The following is a 19155-nucleotide window of genomic DNA, read 5'->3' on the forward strand; positions in this document are numbered from 1 at the left end:
TTTTGAGAAATTAACGTTTAAAAAAATATATATATCTGTGACAGCGCTCCGGTTAGCGCCCCGGTTCGCGTACCTGACGCGTAACGGAACTTCGCGAAGCGAATCTGATTGGCTCTCCGGTGTCTGTCAACATTCTAAACAAACCGGAGCGGCCGCCATCTTGTCTCTCGGTACGATCGAGAGACAAGATGTGGTGAAAAACGAAGGGGGAAATGAAGGAAAGGGGGCAAGGTAGACCACTCCTGACCCCCTAGGATTGATGAGGGGGATATTAAAGTGCCCCGCGGGGCAAAAAATGTTGCGATTTTACGCCGTAGAGGCGCGTCCCGGTACGCGAACCGGGCAGCTCACCGGGCAGCTAACCGGCAGCGTAGCTGTCAACATTGTAAACAGTCCGGAGCGGCCGCCATCTTGTCTCTCGGTAGGTTCGAGAGACAAGATGTGGTGAAAAAAGAAGGGGGAAATGAAGGAAAGGGGGCAAGGTAAACCCCTCCTGACCCCCTAGGATTTATGAGGGGGATATTAAAGTCCCCCGCGATTTTTCGCAGTAGAGGCGCTTCCCGGTACGCGAACCGGGCAGCTAACCGGCAGCGTAACGGGAGTCCGCCATCTTGTGTTTTTGGAGCGTCCGGTTCGCGTACCGGGTAGCGTCCCGGTAAGCGTAACAAGGGGAAAACCAAGAGAAACAGTAAAAAAAAAATTAAGGGAATAGATTTCCAGCAAACTTGGCAAAATTGTAGGGACTGTTTGTTTGATGTGCCTTTGCAAGGCCTCAAGATATGTGCACGTGTGGATTTTGTCTAATTAAGGTTAAAAAAAATATATATATCTGTAAGCGTGCTCCGGCACGCTTACGTTACGGGTTTTGTTTGCGCTGCAGAACCGATACGTCACGGTTATGCGACGCATCATGAGGCGTCTCACGTGGCTACGTGATACGTCACGTAATAAAGAATATATTTTACAGCTATAGATATTAGCTTTTAAAAAACCAATGAAATTCACTGAAAAAACCATAGGTTATAGACCATATATAGTTAGGAATTTGCATTTACAAAACCTTGAAAATTCACTGAAAAAACCATAGGTTAGAGACCATATATAGTTAGCTGGACATTTTATTGACAAAAAACCAATGAAATTCCATATATAGTTAGTTGCACTAACTATATATCGCGCACCCGCAATCCACTGCTGATGATGTCACATATTACATCATTCATGACATGGTCAGTGACATCACTGATGACATCACTGATGACATCTCAAATGACATCAGTGATGACATCATGACACACCAATACCAGTTACTACATACGCACTCACTGATTCCTACGTCTACACACACATTCACTCATTCACCCATACAATCACTCATACATACAGTCACTCATTATTACACTATCATATGCACTCATACACCTATGCAGACACTCACACACTGCCACTCATCCATGGAGTTACTCACACACCTAGTCAGTCCTGTAAAGAATCAATCACACTTCCATTTCCTCATCTATACAGTTAAACACAGAACACCATACTTCAGTGACATCACTGATGACATCACTGATGACATCTCAAATGACATCACTGATGACATCTCAAATGACATCACTGATGACATCATGACACACCAATACCAGTTACTACATACGCACTCACTGATTCCTACGTCTACACACACATTCACTCATTCACCCATACAATCACTCATACATACAGTCACTCATTATTACAACACTATCATATGCACTCATACACCTAGTCAGTCCTGTGAAGAATCAATCACACTTCGATTTCCTCATCTATACAGTTAAACACAGAACACCATACTTTTCACACATATACTAACACATACTTACTCTCTTATACAATCACTGATACAAGTACACATTGATATGCACAGAGTCACACACCTCCCAGCCAGCCACACACACACTCAGTCTTCCATACATCCACTCATTCTTCAATATGTAAAACATATTTAAACTTTACAAAAACACACAGACACTAGATGATGTCATCAGTGATGTCATTTGAGATGTCATCAGTGATGTCATCAGTGATGTCATTTGAGATGTCATCAGTGATGTCATCAGTGATGTCACTGACCATGTCATGAATGATGTAATATGTGACATCATCAGCAGTGGATTGCGGGTGCGCGATATATAGTTAGTGCAACTAACTATATATGGAATATATATATATATATATATATTACCTACTGGCGGTCGCCAGTAGGTATATATAGTTAGGACCTTGTTTCCATAGGAAATCCGCAACATTCAATTGGGAATAACTTTGGCGCTGGTTGATGAATCTCCGCATATTTCTCAAAGAAGATGGCCCGCTCCGCACCTCTGGCACAATCAGGGGGGCAGAAGGCAAGAAATACGGCGCAATCAGAGAGCATCTTGCTCTGGTCCAAAAATTGGATCCCTAGGGCTGCTCAGGTGGTCCCACAAGGATATTAACATATTTAAACGTTATCCGCTAATAGAATTAGCATTTTAAAAACCTTGCAAATTCACTGAAAAAAACATAGGTTTCAGGCCTTATATAGTTAGGAATTAGCATTTAAAAAACCTTTGAAATTCACTGAAAAAACCATAGGTTTTAGGCCTTATATAGTTAGGAATTAGCATTTAAAAAACCTTGAAAATTCACTGAAAAAACCATAGGTTTCAGGCCTTATATAGTTAGGAATTAACATATAAAAAACCATTGAAATTGCTCCTATATAGTTAGCTGGACTAACTATATTTGGCGCACCCGCAATCCACTGCTGATGATGTCACATATTACATCATTTATGACATGGTCAGTGACATCACTGATGACATCACTGATGCCATCTCAAATTACATCACTGATGACATCACATTTGACATCACTGATGACATCACTGATTACATCATTCATGTGAAAATACAATGCACCTCCTCACACTCTAATATAACCTTTGATACACCCAGTGTTAAATACAGACTACCATTCTTGAAACCATTGACACACCAATACCAGTTACTACATAGGCACTCACTGATTCCTAGGTCTACTCACACATCCACTCATTCACCCATACAATCACTCATACATACAGTCACTCATCAATGCAACACTATCATATGCACTCATACACCTATGCAGACACTCACACACTGCCATTCATCCATGGAGTTACTCACACACCTACTCAGTCATGTAAAGAATGAATCACACTTCAATTTCCTCATCTATATAGTTATACACACAACACCTTACTTATTCAAACATATACTAACACATACTTACTCTCCTATACAATCACTGATACAAGTACGCATTGATCTGCACAGAGTCACACACCTCCCAGCCAGCCACACACACACTCAGTCTCCATACAGATACTTGGGCAACCAATCAATAACCCATGTAGCCACTCATATAGCTACTGATCAACACATGCAGCAGCTTACACTACAACAGACATACTGATGCACACATTCACACTTTAGTCACTAACCTATGCATTCAGTGAGACACATTTAATCACTTACTCATACAGTCAGTCACGCACCTACTAAATCCTTCATCCAGACACTTATACATCCACTCATTCTTCAATATGTAAAACATACTTAAACTTTACAGAAAAACACAGTCACTGGATGATGTCATCAGTGATGTCATCAGTGATGTCAAATGAGATGTCATCAGTGATGTCCTTTGAGATGTCATCAGTGATGTCATCAGTGATGTCATTGACCAGGTCATGAATGATGTAATATGTGACATCATCAGCAGTGGATTGTGGGTGCGCCAAATATAGTTAGTCCAACTAACTATATAGGAGCAATTTCAATGATTTTTTATATGTTAATTCCTAACTATATAAGGCCTGAAACCTATGTTTTTTTCAGTGAATATATATATATATATATGAAACAATACTCGTCTTGGGGCAACCCGTGCCGCCAATTAGTACTTCAATTGGTTTTCAAAGAACGAAGAGTTGAACTCAATTTTGGTGCCAAACAACAAGGTGCTTTATTTATACATGTTGCTGAACCCGTCCGCCGTTACGCGTTTGGACTGTCTCCACAGTCTTGGTCACATGGTAAGGTCACATTACCACTATTGGATTTAAATAGTAAACACAAAAGGCGGACTTAACATCACTGCCTCCCACATTGTATTATCCAAGCTCCTCATCAAGGAAACAGAAAGAAGACTATGAATAGTATCAAAATAGCCTTCCCTACATATACTCCACATTACCCTTAATGCTGCAAAAATATAACAACAACGCCTTGTGTAGCTGGCTGAAAATGTGTTTATTTCGGCCTGACTAGGGCTTAAAAGGTTGAATTTGACAAGACAAACGTGCACAGAACTATCGAGACTGAAGAGTTAAATTCACGACAGCGTGCATTGCACATTGACGGTAAACATATGAAAAAATGTGGTTATTTTGCGACTTTAATTCTAGTTTGTTCACCATTAAATCATTTGAAGACAATGAGTTCTGAGTTTGTCATTACAACTTTATTTACAAACAATGAATTGCATGGACAATGTAACAATATTGAAAAACTACAAGTCTGTCTTCACTTTTGATTGTTCTGTAGTTAACATGTGACACCCACTAAAATGAGTTTAAAATGGCTGTTTCTGACTTTTGTAAATATCGGTGAGCAAGGCTGCAAGGACAGCTGAAACGCGTAGAGTCAGGCCAAAATAAGCTAATTTTCAGCCAGCTACACAAGGCGTTGTCGTTATCTTTTTGTAGCAACAAGGGTAACGTGGAGTATTTATTACGGACCTGCTCCTGTGAGGTCCGAGGGACGATGCGACTCTCAAGGCAGGCAGCGGTGTATGCGCAGGAGAGCGTTGTGGAGTATATATAGATATATATCTATATATATATATATATAAATATATATTCACTGAAAAAACCATAGGTATCAGCCACGTTATTGTTAGGAATTAGCATTTAAAAAACCTTAGAAATTCACTGAAAAAAAATAGGTTTCACACAGTTAGCTGGACATTTCACTCATACAAAACCATTGAAATTCCCCTGTTATAGTTAGTGCAGCTAACTATAACTCTCGTGCCCGCAATCCACTGCTGATGACGTCACATATTACATAACTCATGACATGGTCAGTGACATAACCCATGACATCACCCATGACATCTCAAATTACATCACTGATGATATCACTGATGACATCATCCAGTGAATGTGTGTCTTTCTGAAAAATAAATATTTTTTATATATGTATATCTAAATGTCGATGGAAGAATAAATGGGTAAATAAGTGTCTAAATGGATGTTTTTTTGTGTAAAATTGATTGTATAACTGACTTATTAAGTGTATCATAGTGAATAAATGTGTTAGCGAGTAATGTTTAAATATTTATATCACTGTCTCACTTTGTGTATAAGTGGCTGCATGCGTTGGTGAGTAGTTACATGATTGTGTATATGGGTTATTAGTTATTTTTTAGTATCAATATGAGTGTCTGTATGGTTTGGTGAGGGATATTAGTTAGCGCATAGATGCATGAATGAGTGACTCACTGTTTGTATGTGTTTTGAAGACAGCATGTGTGCAGGACTGTATGGGTGAATGAGTGTGGGTATGGGTGTGTTAGTGAGTGAATGACTGTCTCAATAGTGTCTTTATGACTAAGTACATATGTTTTAAACTACTATATGTGAGTATTGGTGTATATAAGTGGGTATATATGAGAGTGAGAGATTGGAAGAGTTCCTGTAAAACTAAGTATGTGTTTCTGTAAGTGATTGTTTAAGAGAGTAAGTATGTGTACATTTCTGTACAAATAAGTGTAGTGGTGTGTGTATAGCTATATATGCAAGCAAATGGATGTTTGGAAGTTTATTTGCATGTGTGAGTATGTGTGTGAGTAACTCTATGTATGAGTGTAGGTGTGTAACAGGATGTATAGGTGTATGAGTACATATGAAGAGTGAGTACATGTATGAGTGACTATATAGGACTATTGGTGAATGAGTGGATGTGTATGTAGATTTTGCAATTACTGAATAGGTTGTTCTAACTAGTATTGATATCTCCACTGTTTTGAACATTTTAGTTTCTATTTTTCAATGTGTGTATCAAAGGTTATATTAGGGTAAGAGGTGGTGTGCCACTCTTTCACAAGGATGATGTCATCAGTGATGTCATCAGTGATGTAATTTGAGATGCCATCAGTGATATCATGAGTGATGTCACTGACCATGTCATGAGTGATGTAGTATGTGACGTCATCAGCAGTGCATTGCGGGTGCGCGAGTTATAGTTAGCTGAACTAACTATTACACGGGGGAATTTCAATGGTTTTGTATGAGTGCAATGTCCAGCTAACTATAACATGTGTGAAACCTATGTTTTTTTTAGTGAATTTCTAAGGTTTTTTAAATGCTAATTCCTAACTATAACAAGGCTGAAACCTATGTTTTTTCAGTGAATTTCAAAGGTTTTGTAAATGATAATTTTTAAATGTATTAATTGTTATTTTTTTATACTGATTTACTACATTGTTTTAAAGTATTTATTTTTAGATATTTTATTTTTTAAATTACATTACATATTTTCAATATAAATTGAATTTTTTTTTTAAAAAAATATTGAAATTGTAATATTTGTATTTTATTTTATATATTTTTTAATTTATATATATATATTTTATATAGCGGGCAATGATATCCTATGGAAGGAAATTCAAGTTACTGGTAAGTACGGTTAAAATTACTTTTCAGGGAGAGTAGTGAGCTGAAAGATGCAGCACTGAGGTCTCTCCTGAAAACAGGTGAGTAAATTGGAATTTGTAGTTCCACTGATTTTAAAGGAATTTTTTTAAATTCCAAAACTCCACACTTAGAAGAATTTCCAAGTGAAACCAGTCAATGTTAGCCTATGGAAGGAAATTCAAGTTACTGTAACTACGATTAGAATTACTTTTCAGGATCAGTAGTGAGCTTAAAGATACAGCACTGAGGTATCTCCTGATAACAGGTGAATAAATCGGAATTCGTAGTTCGGCTGATTTTAGAGGAATTTTTTAAAGTTCCAAAATTCCACACTTAGAAGAATTTCCAAGTGAAACCAGTCAATGTTAGCCTATGGAAGGACATTCAAGTTACTGTAAGTATGGTTAGAATTACTTTTCGGGATCAGTAGTGGGCTAAAAGATGCAGCACTGATGTCTCTCCTGATAACAGGTGAGTAAATGGGAATTCGTAGTACAGCTGATTTTAGAGGAATATTGTGCTCAATAGTGAAGGAAGGTTGTGGGGCCTGAGGTGACATGTGTGCAAACACGCCCTGTGGCGCATTTTAGATTGGGGAAATAATTGCTCTTCAATCCTGATGTCCCCTGTGAGCCAACTAGCCCACCAGGTACCTCCAGTATGCTCCAGGGAGCTGCGTTGCAGAGAGGTGTTCAGAGGGCATGCCGCCTTTTTACAACACTCTGCATCGCAGCTCGGTGGCGCTTACTGGAGGTACCTGTTGCAATAGTTGACCCCTAGGGGACCTCTGGATTTAAGAGGAATTCATTCCCCAACGTAAAACGCGCCACAGGACTTGTTTGCACACATATCACCTCAAGCCCCGCCCCCTACCTCCACCACTGTGCAAACGTGCCCTGTAGCATGTTCTAAGTTGGGGGATTAAGTCCCCTTGCATACTTGTGGTCCCTGGGCACCAACTAGCCCACCAGAAACCTCCAGTATGCGCCAGAGGGCTGCGCTGCAGAGAGGTGTAAAAAGGGGCATGGCCTCATTACACCTCTCTGCAACGCAGCCCCCTGGCGTGTTTTCAGAGGGGGAACTAATTCCCCTTGCATACTGGGGGTCCCTGGGGGCCAACTAGCCCACCAGGAACCTCCAGTATGTGCCAGGGGGCTCCGTTTCAGAGAGGTGTAAAAAGGGGCATGACCTTATTACACCTCTCTGCAACGCAGCCCCCTGGCACGGTTTCAGGGGGGGGAACTAATTCCCCTTGCATACTGGGGTTCCCTGGGGGCCAACTAGCCCACCAGAAACCTCCAGTATGCGCCAGGGGGCTGCATTGCAGAGAGATGAAATGAGGCCCGCCCCATTTTTACACCTCTCTGCAAGGCAGCCCCCTGGTGCGTTTGCAGAGGGGGAGCTAATTCCCCTTGCATACTGTTGGTCCCTGGGGGCCAACTAGCCCACCAGGGACCTCCAGTATGCGCCAAGGGGCTGCGTTGCAGAGAGGTGTAATGAGGCCCGCCCCTTTTTACACCTCTCTGCAATGCAGCCCCCTGGCCCATTTACAGAGGGGGAACTAATTACCCTTGCATATTGGGGGTCCCTGGGGGCCAACTAGCCCACCATGAACCTCCAGTATGCGCCAGGGAGAGAGGTGAAACGAGACCACGCACCTTTTCACAACACTCTGCAACGCAGCTTCGTGGCGCTTACTGGAGAGAGGTATCAAAAGGGGCATGGCCTCATTACACCCCTCTGCAACGCAGCTCCCTGGCGCATACTGGAGGTTCTTGGTGGGCTAGTTGGTCCCCAGGGACCCCAGTATGCAAGGGGAATTAGTTCCCCCTATGCAAACACGCCAGGGGGCTGCGTTGCAGAGAGGTGTAATGAGGTCAAGTCCCTTTTTACACCTCTCAGCAACGGAGCCCCCTGGCACATACTGGATGTTCCTGGTAGGCTAGTTGGACCCCAGGGACCCCCAGTATTCAAGGGGAATTAGTTCCCCCTCTGCAAATTAGCGATTTTTGAATTCTATTGCAGCACAAAGGGAAGTTGCAAATCATCATTTTTGTAATGATTGTTTATGTGCAGGAAGGCACACCTTCCCGCAAATGAAAATTCATTCATGGTGTTTTGCTGTTCCTATGTGTACTGCACAATGCAGTACACAGACAAACTGCAAAAATGAGGAGAAAAAAGCATTTCTCCTCATTTTGCCATGTTAAGACCAGGTTTCCTCTGGTCTTAATTTTGGTGCTGTCTCCTATTTACGCCACCCTTGTAAATAGGGAGCAGCTTCAAAATCAATAGGTGCTGCGTCAGAACACCCACAGCAACAATGTGCACAATTTTTCTGGCCAGTCCTTGACACATCATCACTGATTCCAATTAATACCGATGCTTGTTAAACTCAGTTCCCATGCCTGTTGAATGCACTCCATCAGAATATGTTTCCACATGGCAGGGAACAGGCATCCTTTGCAGCAAATGGATTTTTCATAGCATTCTACCATAGGAACCATGACTAGGTCTAGATTCTCTCTTGCCATGCTGGTTGCATATCTTCATAGCGTGAGCAACTTTCAATGCTCCTTAATTGCTTTTTATAAATGCCTACTGAATGTCCTTCCTAGTGCTACACCTTTCCAAGTAAAGCTCAGGTATTTCAGCAACTGCTGAACCTGTCTTAAGTTGCATTTTTTCATTATGTAAGAAAGTGGGGTATTAGTTGGAATGAATGGGAGTCCTTCATAAGCAATACATCTTCAATCTTCCACTTTACGGGTAACCAACTGTAGATTTCGGCAAGGCCTACTCGGGGGTAAGGTAGGGCGGGCTGGTACCTCTAGCTTGCTGGTACATAACAAACAACCCCAATAAATCATTGTGCAGTCAGTGATTCTTCTCTTTCAAAAAGGAAAAGTACTTAATAGCCCATACAATACTGAATAACACACATTCATTTACAAATACATACTATTAAGTACCTGGCAATACTTTTGGTGGCACAATCAGAGCAGCTCACATCCCTTGCAAGCCATAAATCCTATAATCACAATCCCCACATCTATACAAGACACAATATAATGAAATGTAACAAACAAAATGCAGGATTATTAGCGTTCTCGTGGTATCACTTGAGGCCGGGGGCATCCAGGATAATCTGCTTAATGCAATAATATCTTTGTACTACTCAACATGAGTAAGAGTTAAGCTGTCCCAAACGGAGGCAAGGAAGAAAATCCCCATGACTATGGATTAAAGCAAGACTGTGTCCTTGCTCCCCTGCCATTTAATCTGTACACTGTAGACATGTCAGCAGCCCTAAAATATGCTAATCTAACCCCGCCAAAAATCAGAGGTGTTAAAATCACTATTCTGCAATATGCTGATGACCTCATCCTACTGGACTATGCAAAAATCTGGATTCAGATAGTCCGAAATGCCCGCCATAAGTAGAGCAAGGCAAATCAAATGGGCCAAAAACAAACATTATAACATGCGGGAGGACGACCAACTAACAAAACTATTGCTGGACTATGGGCCCTCAAAAAATCACTGTGACAAAATCGTACAATTACTTGGGTGTGTACCTTTCCACAAACGGCGGTACAAAAGCTCACCTAAGCCACCTTAAATAAAAGGCCTCGCTCATTGCTACAAGACGTTGCCAGCTTAACACTGTATTAGAAAGTCCATCTTCAGTGGACTACATAGATATATTGCAGGCACACCTAACACCTTGAAATCCGTTCTCCTGAACACATTTAAAATTAGGAGTAGCCCTTGGTCCACTTATCTAAATGAGTCAGCTGATACCCTCCAAATTGACCTTGAATCACTCAAGAAATTGTTGCTCTCGTACACAGCATTTAAAACTGCTCTGAAAAAGCAGACAAAAGCACTTTCAAAATCAATCGACATGGACAAACTAAAGAACACACCGATATTGGAAACACTGCCAGTTTCGTACTCTAATAATTACCCACCCTGTTTGAAGCCACAACAATACCCTCAGTGCTCAATTGGGAACGCCTGTCTTAAACTAATATTGGCTGCATGGTTGATGGACCTTCAATTTATATAATTCAACCCAAATTGGGCCCTCCCTTTCCAAAATTGTGAAGTACAGGCTGTGTAGCTATAAAACTGAGGGGCATATTATCAAGACAGGCAATAAAATGATCGCTGTTTTAGCAGCAGAAAACTGCCGCTAAAACGGCGATAATGGGCTTGATAATATGCTCTATGGAATTCCAATTGAAACCCATGTTAAATGTGAAGGACATCTAACATGGGCTTCAATTGGATTTCCATAGAGCATATTATCAAGCCCATTATCGTCGTTTTAGCTGCAGTTTTCTGCCGCTAAAACGGGGATAATTTTATCGCCTGTTTTGCTAATATGTCCCTGAATCTTTTAACCACTTAATATGCTGCTGCAAGACATTGCTCCATGTCAGTTTATTGTGTTGTCTTCCTTAGCCAAAGCATAAGAACCTGAAGTGAGGCTATGAATTTTGTTTTCACAACGATGGAACAAACTGAACTGGCTAAATTTGGTAAATACATTAGAGTGGTACATGACCACCTTATGGACCTTGACAAGAGCGCCCACAGGGCTGGACTAGCTGTAATGGGTATCGAGCATTTCCCCGGTTGGCTGCCAGCGTGATCCACAGTTTTGGGCTCCTTGGGGTCGTTTTTGTTACCGAGGGCTGGAAATATCAGGCCCCTATAACAAAATTGGCCAAAACCAGCCCTACCAAGCAGCCGGCTGCACCCCCTTCTTCTCTCCAAGGGGGCAGGCCGAGGAGTTTGCCAGGGCCAGTTTCGGTTCCCAGTCTGGCCCTGAGCACCAAACTTAAATCTGGAAAAAATAAAACCTATCCGCAGAAAGCTTGGAGTGGCATGCAGATTCTGGTGTTTACCTTGTGTAAGACTACGTACTTTATCTGAACTCTGTTTAGCACTTTTCAATATAATGTACAGTATTTAAACATTGTCAAAACCATTTCTTTCCTTGCATTTCAACATCCACTACATACGCCATTGGTGTCATTTCCAATCTCACTGCTATGGGCCTCTTTCAGTAACCTTTGCATATTACGGTTATTTTCTCTATCGTAAAGCACTTTAATATGTGTTGTTACGTCTAAGTCTTTTATTTTACTACAATATTGCTGATATTATTATCTTTTCATGCTTTCGGTAATTTATAAATATGGTCCTATCTGTACTATTGTGATTTTCACTGCTACGGTCTTACTACCTCACAATTTTTACTAACTGCTGAGCACTCTTGTGTCTGCTGCTAATATCAAGTTCTTTTTACTCTATTAAATGTTATCTGATAACACTGTTTTGAAATTTTTCTTAAGGCACTTCAACCCCTTTTATGTGTTTGTGTTACTCAGGTATTGCTTTCTTATCCATTTTTTCAGGTATTACATCTGTTTAGAGAATTCGTACAGGCATTGTAACAGTTTCTATAAATCATACAATAAACATCATTGCCATTGACTCAATATAATTAAGTGTCAAAAACAAAAGGCAGGCTTATTGGCTTTTGTCAGGGTGTCACCACTTAAGTCAAAGGCAGAAATGTCTAACACAAAACATGCAACACATTGGAATAATTATGGGTAGTATCAACTGTCAATAGCCTTCATCAACACAAATAACATTTCACTGTCAATATTGGCATTGTCAATGATGCATTATTAATTCATTTCAATGTGTGAAAATGTCTGTATTTAACTTCCGGTAAACAGAAACAAATGGCCAGACAGGTTCGATTTCACACACTAACCCACCTAGTCTGCAAATTACTAGGTTGGACAACAATTTGATTACATTTGTTTGTGCTTTATAAAAACTTTTTTCAACATTTTTCGTATGTCATCAAGAAAAACACAATCATTGACAAATATGTACATTCAAAGAATACACAAATACAGAAAAATATATGCAACAAATTACTGTACAAAACCACATAGACAACTGTGAAATGCCTCTAATTATTTGATTGTGAGGCACCAGGCCTTCAAATATATACATGCAGACAAGCGGACATGGACTTTATTGTGACAGCCTGTTTGTCTAAACCAGCCTGAGATTTTTAGTTTTACTCAATGGGGTTCGGTTCGGGGGGAATAAGCAGAATGGATTGTGCATTTATAGTACATTCTTTTGCCCCAAATCTGCCCCTTCTTTTTTATATCTCAGGCGGAAAGTCAACGCGTTTCAAACCCTGTATTGTTTTTGGGTTCTCCTCAGGACACGGACTGGAGGTCGCTGTCACTGTTGGAAACTTCTCTGGCCACAAAGGTTGAAAGTTTTCAGAAAACGCCCATACATATTCTTATTATGTTGGCAGTATGGACATGAGGGAGGGATGCCGGATTGTATTCAATGCTCAGTGTACTTTCACAAATAATTAGAGGCATTGCACAGTTGTCTATGTGGTTTTGTACAGTAATTTGTCCAGAGTCCAGTAAGCTCTCAGCATTCTCTCCTCTGCACAGGGGTTTTAAGTGGGAGTGGAAAGTTCTTTTAGGTAAGCACCTCTGCCCAATCTTAGGCTGCAAAATCCTCATTCCACCTCTGCCACAACCCTACTGTACAACATTCAGCGAACAAAATCGTAAATGGAATCATGAAATGTCAACGACTCATGCAGCAATGAATGTATCTAGCTACTATAAGCAAGTGAGAAATGTTAACCTTATACGTCAATAAGAAAAAGAAAAGAATCCAACTATCGTTTACATTATATCAAGTGTGGCTATAGGTTGAAGACATTTGTGTTTTACCTGTAATTGCTTTAGAGAATAATTAATGCATAGGTACTTGATATGAATACAGGTTCTTGATTATTGAGCAGTACATCAGGATTTGGATAAATAGTTGGCAATAGAATGTTTTGGCAAACGTAAACTGATTCAATTACACTGTTACAACATTAGTAAATTAAATAGTAAAACATTTTTTATAATCTTTCTTCACAGAAATATGATGGTAAAAGTCCTGATGAAGGCATAGTGTGTATGTCGAAACGCGTTGACAGGAAACCATCTATTTTTCTTAAAAACGACTTTTTATTGTGACAACATATGTATTAGTACAATGTTATTTTATCAATTTGTATCAATGTATTGATTTTTACTATATGTCTTTACCATATTAAAAATGTATTTTTTCATATTGAATTTGTTGTGTGTTTGCCTTACTCTAGTGTGTCATTACCTTGGTTGTATGCCTGGGATTGTTACCCTACATATATTGTTTGCCCTGTCCCAGGATATTGATCCATAGCAGGGGTCCTTGTTTTTGTCAAAGCAACATTCAGCGAAAGGCATACATTTAAACATGGTGACTTGAAGTGGTGAATTGAATGACCTTTCATGAGAGCTTCAGCTCCGACTCCAAATGACACAACTGCCTAGTCCCATCCATTTCATAGAGAATTCCCTCTTGTGTGTGGTTCCAGAGGCCTCGCCTTCCTTCTTCTTTTCCATGGTTTTGGGTTTTCCCAGGCCATGTTCAGTGTGAAGAGTTAATTAGCTTGTGCAGATATCCTACCACATCCCTTCCTTACTCAGGTACTGGGCAAAGCACTAGCAAATTATTCTATTTAGTATGAAGGCCTTTGATACTCCTCTGGCTAGTAAAATAATTAACGTTGCCTAGTTGGAGGGATAAAGGCTGAGATTCTAATTATGAATTGAGCCGCAGAAATATGACAATTCCTCAAGTGTCATAAGGAGTGCAGTTCTGGTGGTGGATCTGCCCTCTAGGTACATGTTTACCTTAAGGTTGATACCTGGCCAGCCTCTTTGATCCTAATTAGGGTGAAACTGTGCTGTGGCACAGTTTTTAACCACAATGTGTAAATGTGTAAAGTACACAGACTTTTCAGTCATCATTACAGATGGACAATATAAATGTCCAAATACGTTATGTGTGTTCTATAAATCTCTGTCCACCAACGGAGTTAATGGCGTTTTTTCCCACCTGCGGTTCCCTGTGGGTACATTGTTGAGTGCAAGCAAGATTTGGCATCCCCTAGCACGATTTTGGGTTGCTCGAGTGGCAGCAAAATAAAGTCAAAAAGAAGGACTCGCTGGTACGCTGTGCAGTGCCATTCGCGCAGATTTTTCAGCACAAAACGACCTTCTGGCGCTAAAAATCTGCACGAGCTGCGTGATTGTGCCTAATTCTGCCCATTTGCAGAACTCCATGGAATCTGGTGGTGTTTTCTTGCAACTCTGCAGAATTCTACAGAGTGAAACTCCGAGAGTTCCACACACCCCTAGCCTACACCAGGTGAGCAAAAATCCCTAGAGAATTCTTTCTGAGACAGGCTACCTGTACGCAAATACTGGACTGAGCTAGATGGTAGTCTCACACCCTAAGACCCCTACATTTGTATACACAAATTTGCTCACATTTGGATGTAACAGGCCTACAGTCTCTTACTCCAGCTGTGTGGAAGCACCAGCCTTTTTTCCCAAAGCAGACACTGGCAGTTTCAGTCCAATTCCACAGAATTTACAGTGAATGAAGCTCATTCACAGTAAAAGTACAACACCGGGGAGTCAAAAAGTGCTAAATCCAAGATGATGAAATGGAGGGAACTCACTCGCTACATATTTCAACAAGGCAACACCCTAAACCACAATTCCATACAGTAGTTTCAGATATAATGCACTAATTCTGATTCTGTTGCCTCTAAATCAAATACAATTTCCTGAGATATCAATTTTGTCATTGGGTTATCTTTTTTCCGACAACTCTCAATTCTTTCGCCATTTCTCTAAAATGCCCTAACAAACAGTGGTGTACCAATGTTGCTATGAGCTGTAACCTAAGCAGAGAAATTAGACCTCAGCCTTCGATTTGGTAGGCTAAACAAACTACCATTGGGATGCGGACTATAAACAGCTAGAAAGGAAATTGAGAGTCAGCCCCAACACCACCAACAGAACTACCTACAAGACTGCACTTGGACGCTATCACCAGCAAACAGGGGACACCAAGTAAAAAGCACTAGTGGACGGCATCAAAGGAAGCTTCAAGAGCTGCATGGAGATTTTCTCAATTGTTAAGGATTTTACCTCAACGCTATCCACTGCCAACAACATTGCTGCCTCCAAACAACTCTGTGACAACTATCAAACTTCTTCCACAGAAAATCGCAAACATCCCCAGCAGCTTTGTATACCAACCCAACCCCAGAGAAATCATTGCTAAACTACCCACCACCTAACAAGATGACCAATCAACAGAATGCACAACACTCACCAAAAATGACACAACAGCAATCATATGGACCATCCACTCAGCAGCCTAAATGACCCATGTCCCCACCACATCTACAACCTGGGAACATCACCAATCATCACCACCCTGACCCACATCATCAACACCTTCATTCCGTCTGCCACTTTTTGAATGAATAGAACCTTTCTGAAATCAACAGCCTCCTCATCTCCCCTCGGCTGGACTATTGTAACGCCCTATATTTGGGCATTAGCAAAAGACTAGTCCACTGTTTACAAGTTGTCCAGAATGCAGCAGCAAGGTTTGTTGTTGATGCTCCCAGGCTGTCCTCAGGATCCTTGATTAGAAAGAACCTTCACTGGCTCTCTGTGCAGGCCAGGATAAACTTCAAGGTTCTAGTTCTTACTTTCCGTGCTCTTCACGGATCTGGTGCAGAAGACATTAGGTCTCTTGTGTCCTCCTACTCCCCGGGTAGGGCCCTGTGTTCAGCCAATAAAAACCTTCTGTCTGTCCCTCGATCCGCCAGGGCCAGATGTGGAGGGAAGGCTTTTTCTTCCCTGGCCCGAAACTCTGGAACTTGCTTCCTGCAGAACTCAAGGGCCTGGCGTCCCTAGACATGTTTCGTAAAGGTCTAAAAACCTGGCTCTTCGCAGAAGCCTACCTGTAACCCCTCTTCTGTGTTCACATTTCACTCAGCTGTTTTCCATCCTATTCGCCTTGATGCCTCCGGGCTAAGTCGCGCAATACAAATCCCACTTTCATTCATTCATTCATTCATTCATTCACAGCTACCCTAATCAACTGTGCCACTTCTGACCCCTCACCCTGCTCCCCTGTCTAGCCAAAATAATTGAGAAGGCCATCAGCGAGCAACTTACAGCCCACATCAAACTTCACATTTTTCTTGACAACACTCAATCAGGACTCAGAACGAACCACAGCACCGAAACAGCACTGATAGAGATTTGAAGTTTAGGCTCCCCGAACTCAGAATTTAAAGATACATATTTCAGTGAAGGTGGTTTTTAAATTATGGGTTTGAAAATGCCCTTTTTAGAAAGTTGGCATTTTCGTGTCTACCCATTATGTGCCTCTGCCTGCCTCTGGAATCAATGTCTATTTTTTAACGGCAGGGGCTGGTTGGTGCATTCACTCTAAAGAGTCACAAAAAGGGAGCTGAGGTGGATCCTGCATATCCTGATGGGTATTCCAGAGCTAGAGTGGTGGGAGGTGTTGTCACTAACACCTGAATTAGGCTGGTTCTGCCTTTCACAATGCTGTCTCTACCTCTTGTGGTGTCACTGGTCCAGGGAGGACATGATTGGTTTTTGTGTGCAAGAGAAACTTTCTTTGTGGTATACTGATTTCAAAGGCATAGAGGGGTATACGTATTAGACCTAGTTTTAGAACACTTCTGGAACTGAGACTCTGCCAAAAAGAACAGCTGAAGAGCTGTCAGGAGGAGTACTACCCCTTTGCTGTGTGTTGCTTTGCTGGGTTGGCCTGCAGTTGCTGCTTCTGTCTGTGGACAGTGAAAGGACTGGACATTGCTTTATAACCTGTTTTTCCAAGTTCCTCCAAGGGCTTATGTGTGCTTGCCTTCTGTTGGAAGTATCATGGTTTTCAATGACCTCACTTGCAGCCTCCATGAACTCCTCAGCTGGGAGTTGTGACCTTCCAAGTGATTTACATTCCAGTTCTGGGACATCACAGGTGTTTGCTGGGCTGCAAACCTCAAGAAATGATTTCTCAGCGCCGTCTCTGATGTCGCTACCTGCATCGATGCCATGGTCACTGCTCGATGGATGAGCGCAACATTGACTGCGATGCCACGGCAGCCCTGACGCAGGCGAATGTCATAACCACACCAACTCCAGCTTTCTCAGCGAGGCCGCTACCTGCCCCCGGCCAAGGGCACCACTCATGGTGTGCACGAAGCACCACCCTGAGGCTGAACAACTCCATCGCTGCCCTCGCACCATCGCAGAGTCGATAATCAATGTAGGAGACTGCAAGACGCAGCACCATCCCCTGCAACAGTAATGAACCGATGCCTCACCTCCCCTGTAGCAGTAAGGAACCGGTGCCTCAGCTCCCCTGTGGCAGTAAGGAAAAGACACGGCCCAGCACAGGCACCGCATCACCTCACCAAAGCCGTGCAATGCGTTGTTTGTATCATCACAAAAGGTACTGTTTGTCTGGGGGTCTGTATAATTCCATGGCCATTCCGTGCGCTTCGCGGTCGGCGCCATACTTTGCATTTGTACCTATCACAATGTCGAGATAGCCCCAGTTGGAGATATTGTTTTCTGGGAACTGTATTTTTGCAACAATCTTGCTAAAAGTGCTATTTTGATGTATGTATGTTGGGATTTTTGTCATTTTAGTCATGTTTGGATTAAATAAATATTGGATATTTTTCTAAATTGGTGTTGATGTCCATTTTGTATTGTTTTCACTGTGTTGTTGTGTTTAGATACAAATGCTTTACACATTGCCTCTGAGATAAGCCTGACTGCTTGTGCCTAGCCACCAAGGGGGTGAGCAGGGGTTATCTTAACTGTGTGATCCCCTTACACTTACTAGAAAGAAGGGTCCCTAATTGGACAGAGTCCAGACCTCTTCCGACTAGAGACCCCTATTTCTAACGCTATGAATTCTGCAAAAGATCTTCAAATGGTTGCCTCATAACACCAGACAGACTGTCATAACTAGCAGGCTGGAATACAACAAAAACACTCTCTACTCAGGAATCTCCAAACAACTCCAAACCATCCGGAACACTGCTGCAAGACTCATACACAACCTCCCACCTCCACTCACATCACACCTCACCTCAGGAAGCTTTACTGGCTGCCCATTCACAAGTGCAGCCAATGAAACATTTCACACAAACATACAAAACCCTGCACAACACAAGATCAGAATACTTGGACAGTCGTATACACTTTCACCAACCCACCAGGCACATACGATCTGCCTCACTCTCACTCGCACACATTCCGGCATCTGCATAACCAAAACTGGAGGACGATCGTTTTCCTAAAGTGACATGGAACAACCTTCCCCAACACATAAGAGCCTTCTCCTGGAGACATGGCTCTTTATATAAGCAC

At 41.7% G+C, this 19155-nt stretch overlaps 1 long non-coding RNA gene across 1 annotated transcript in view; it reads left to right on the forward strand.

Annotated features, from left to right (window-relative positions):
• Positions 1–13901, forward strand: part of LOC147711351 (uncharacterized) — a 137015-nt gene extending 123114 nt beyond the window's left edge. The window contains exon 3 of the long non-coding RNA XR_015295692.1: positions 13765–13901. This is a non-coding gene — a long non-coding RNA (uncharacterized LOC147711351). The remainder of the gene's footprint in view (positions 1–13764) is intronic.
• The last annotated feature ends 5254 nt before the right edge of the window (positions 13902–19155 follow it).

Source organism: Lissotriton vulgaris, chromosome 5, assembly GCF_964263255.1.
Source record: "Lissotriton vulgaris chromosome 5, aLisVul1.2, whole genome shotgun sequence".
In the NCBI taxonomy this organism is placed as follows: Eukaryota; Metazoa; Chordata; class Amphibia; order Caudata; family Salamandridae; genus Lissotriton; species Lissotriton vulgaris.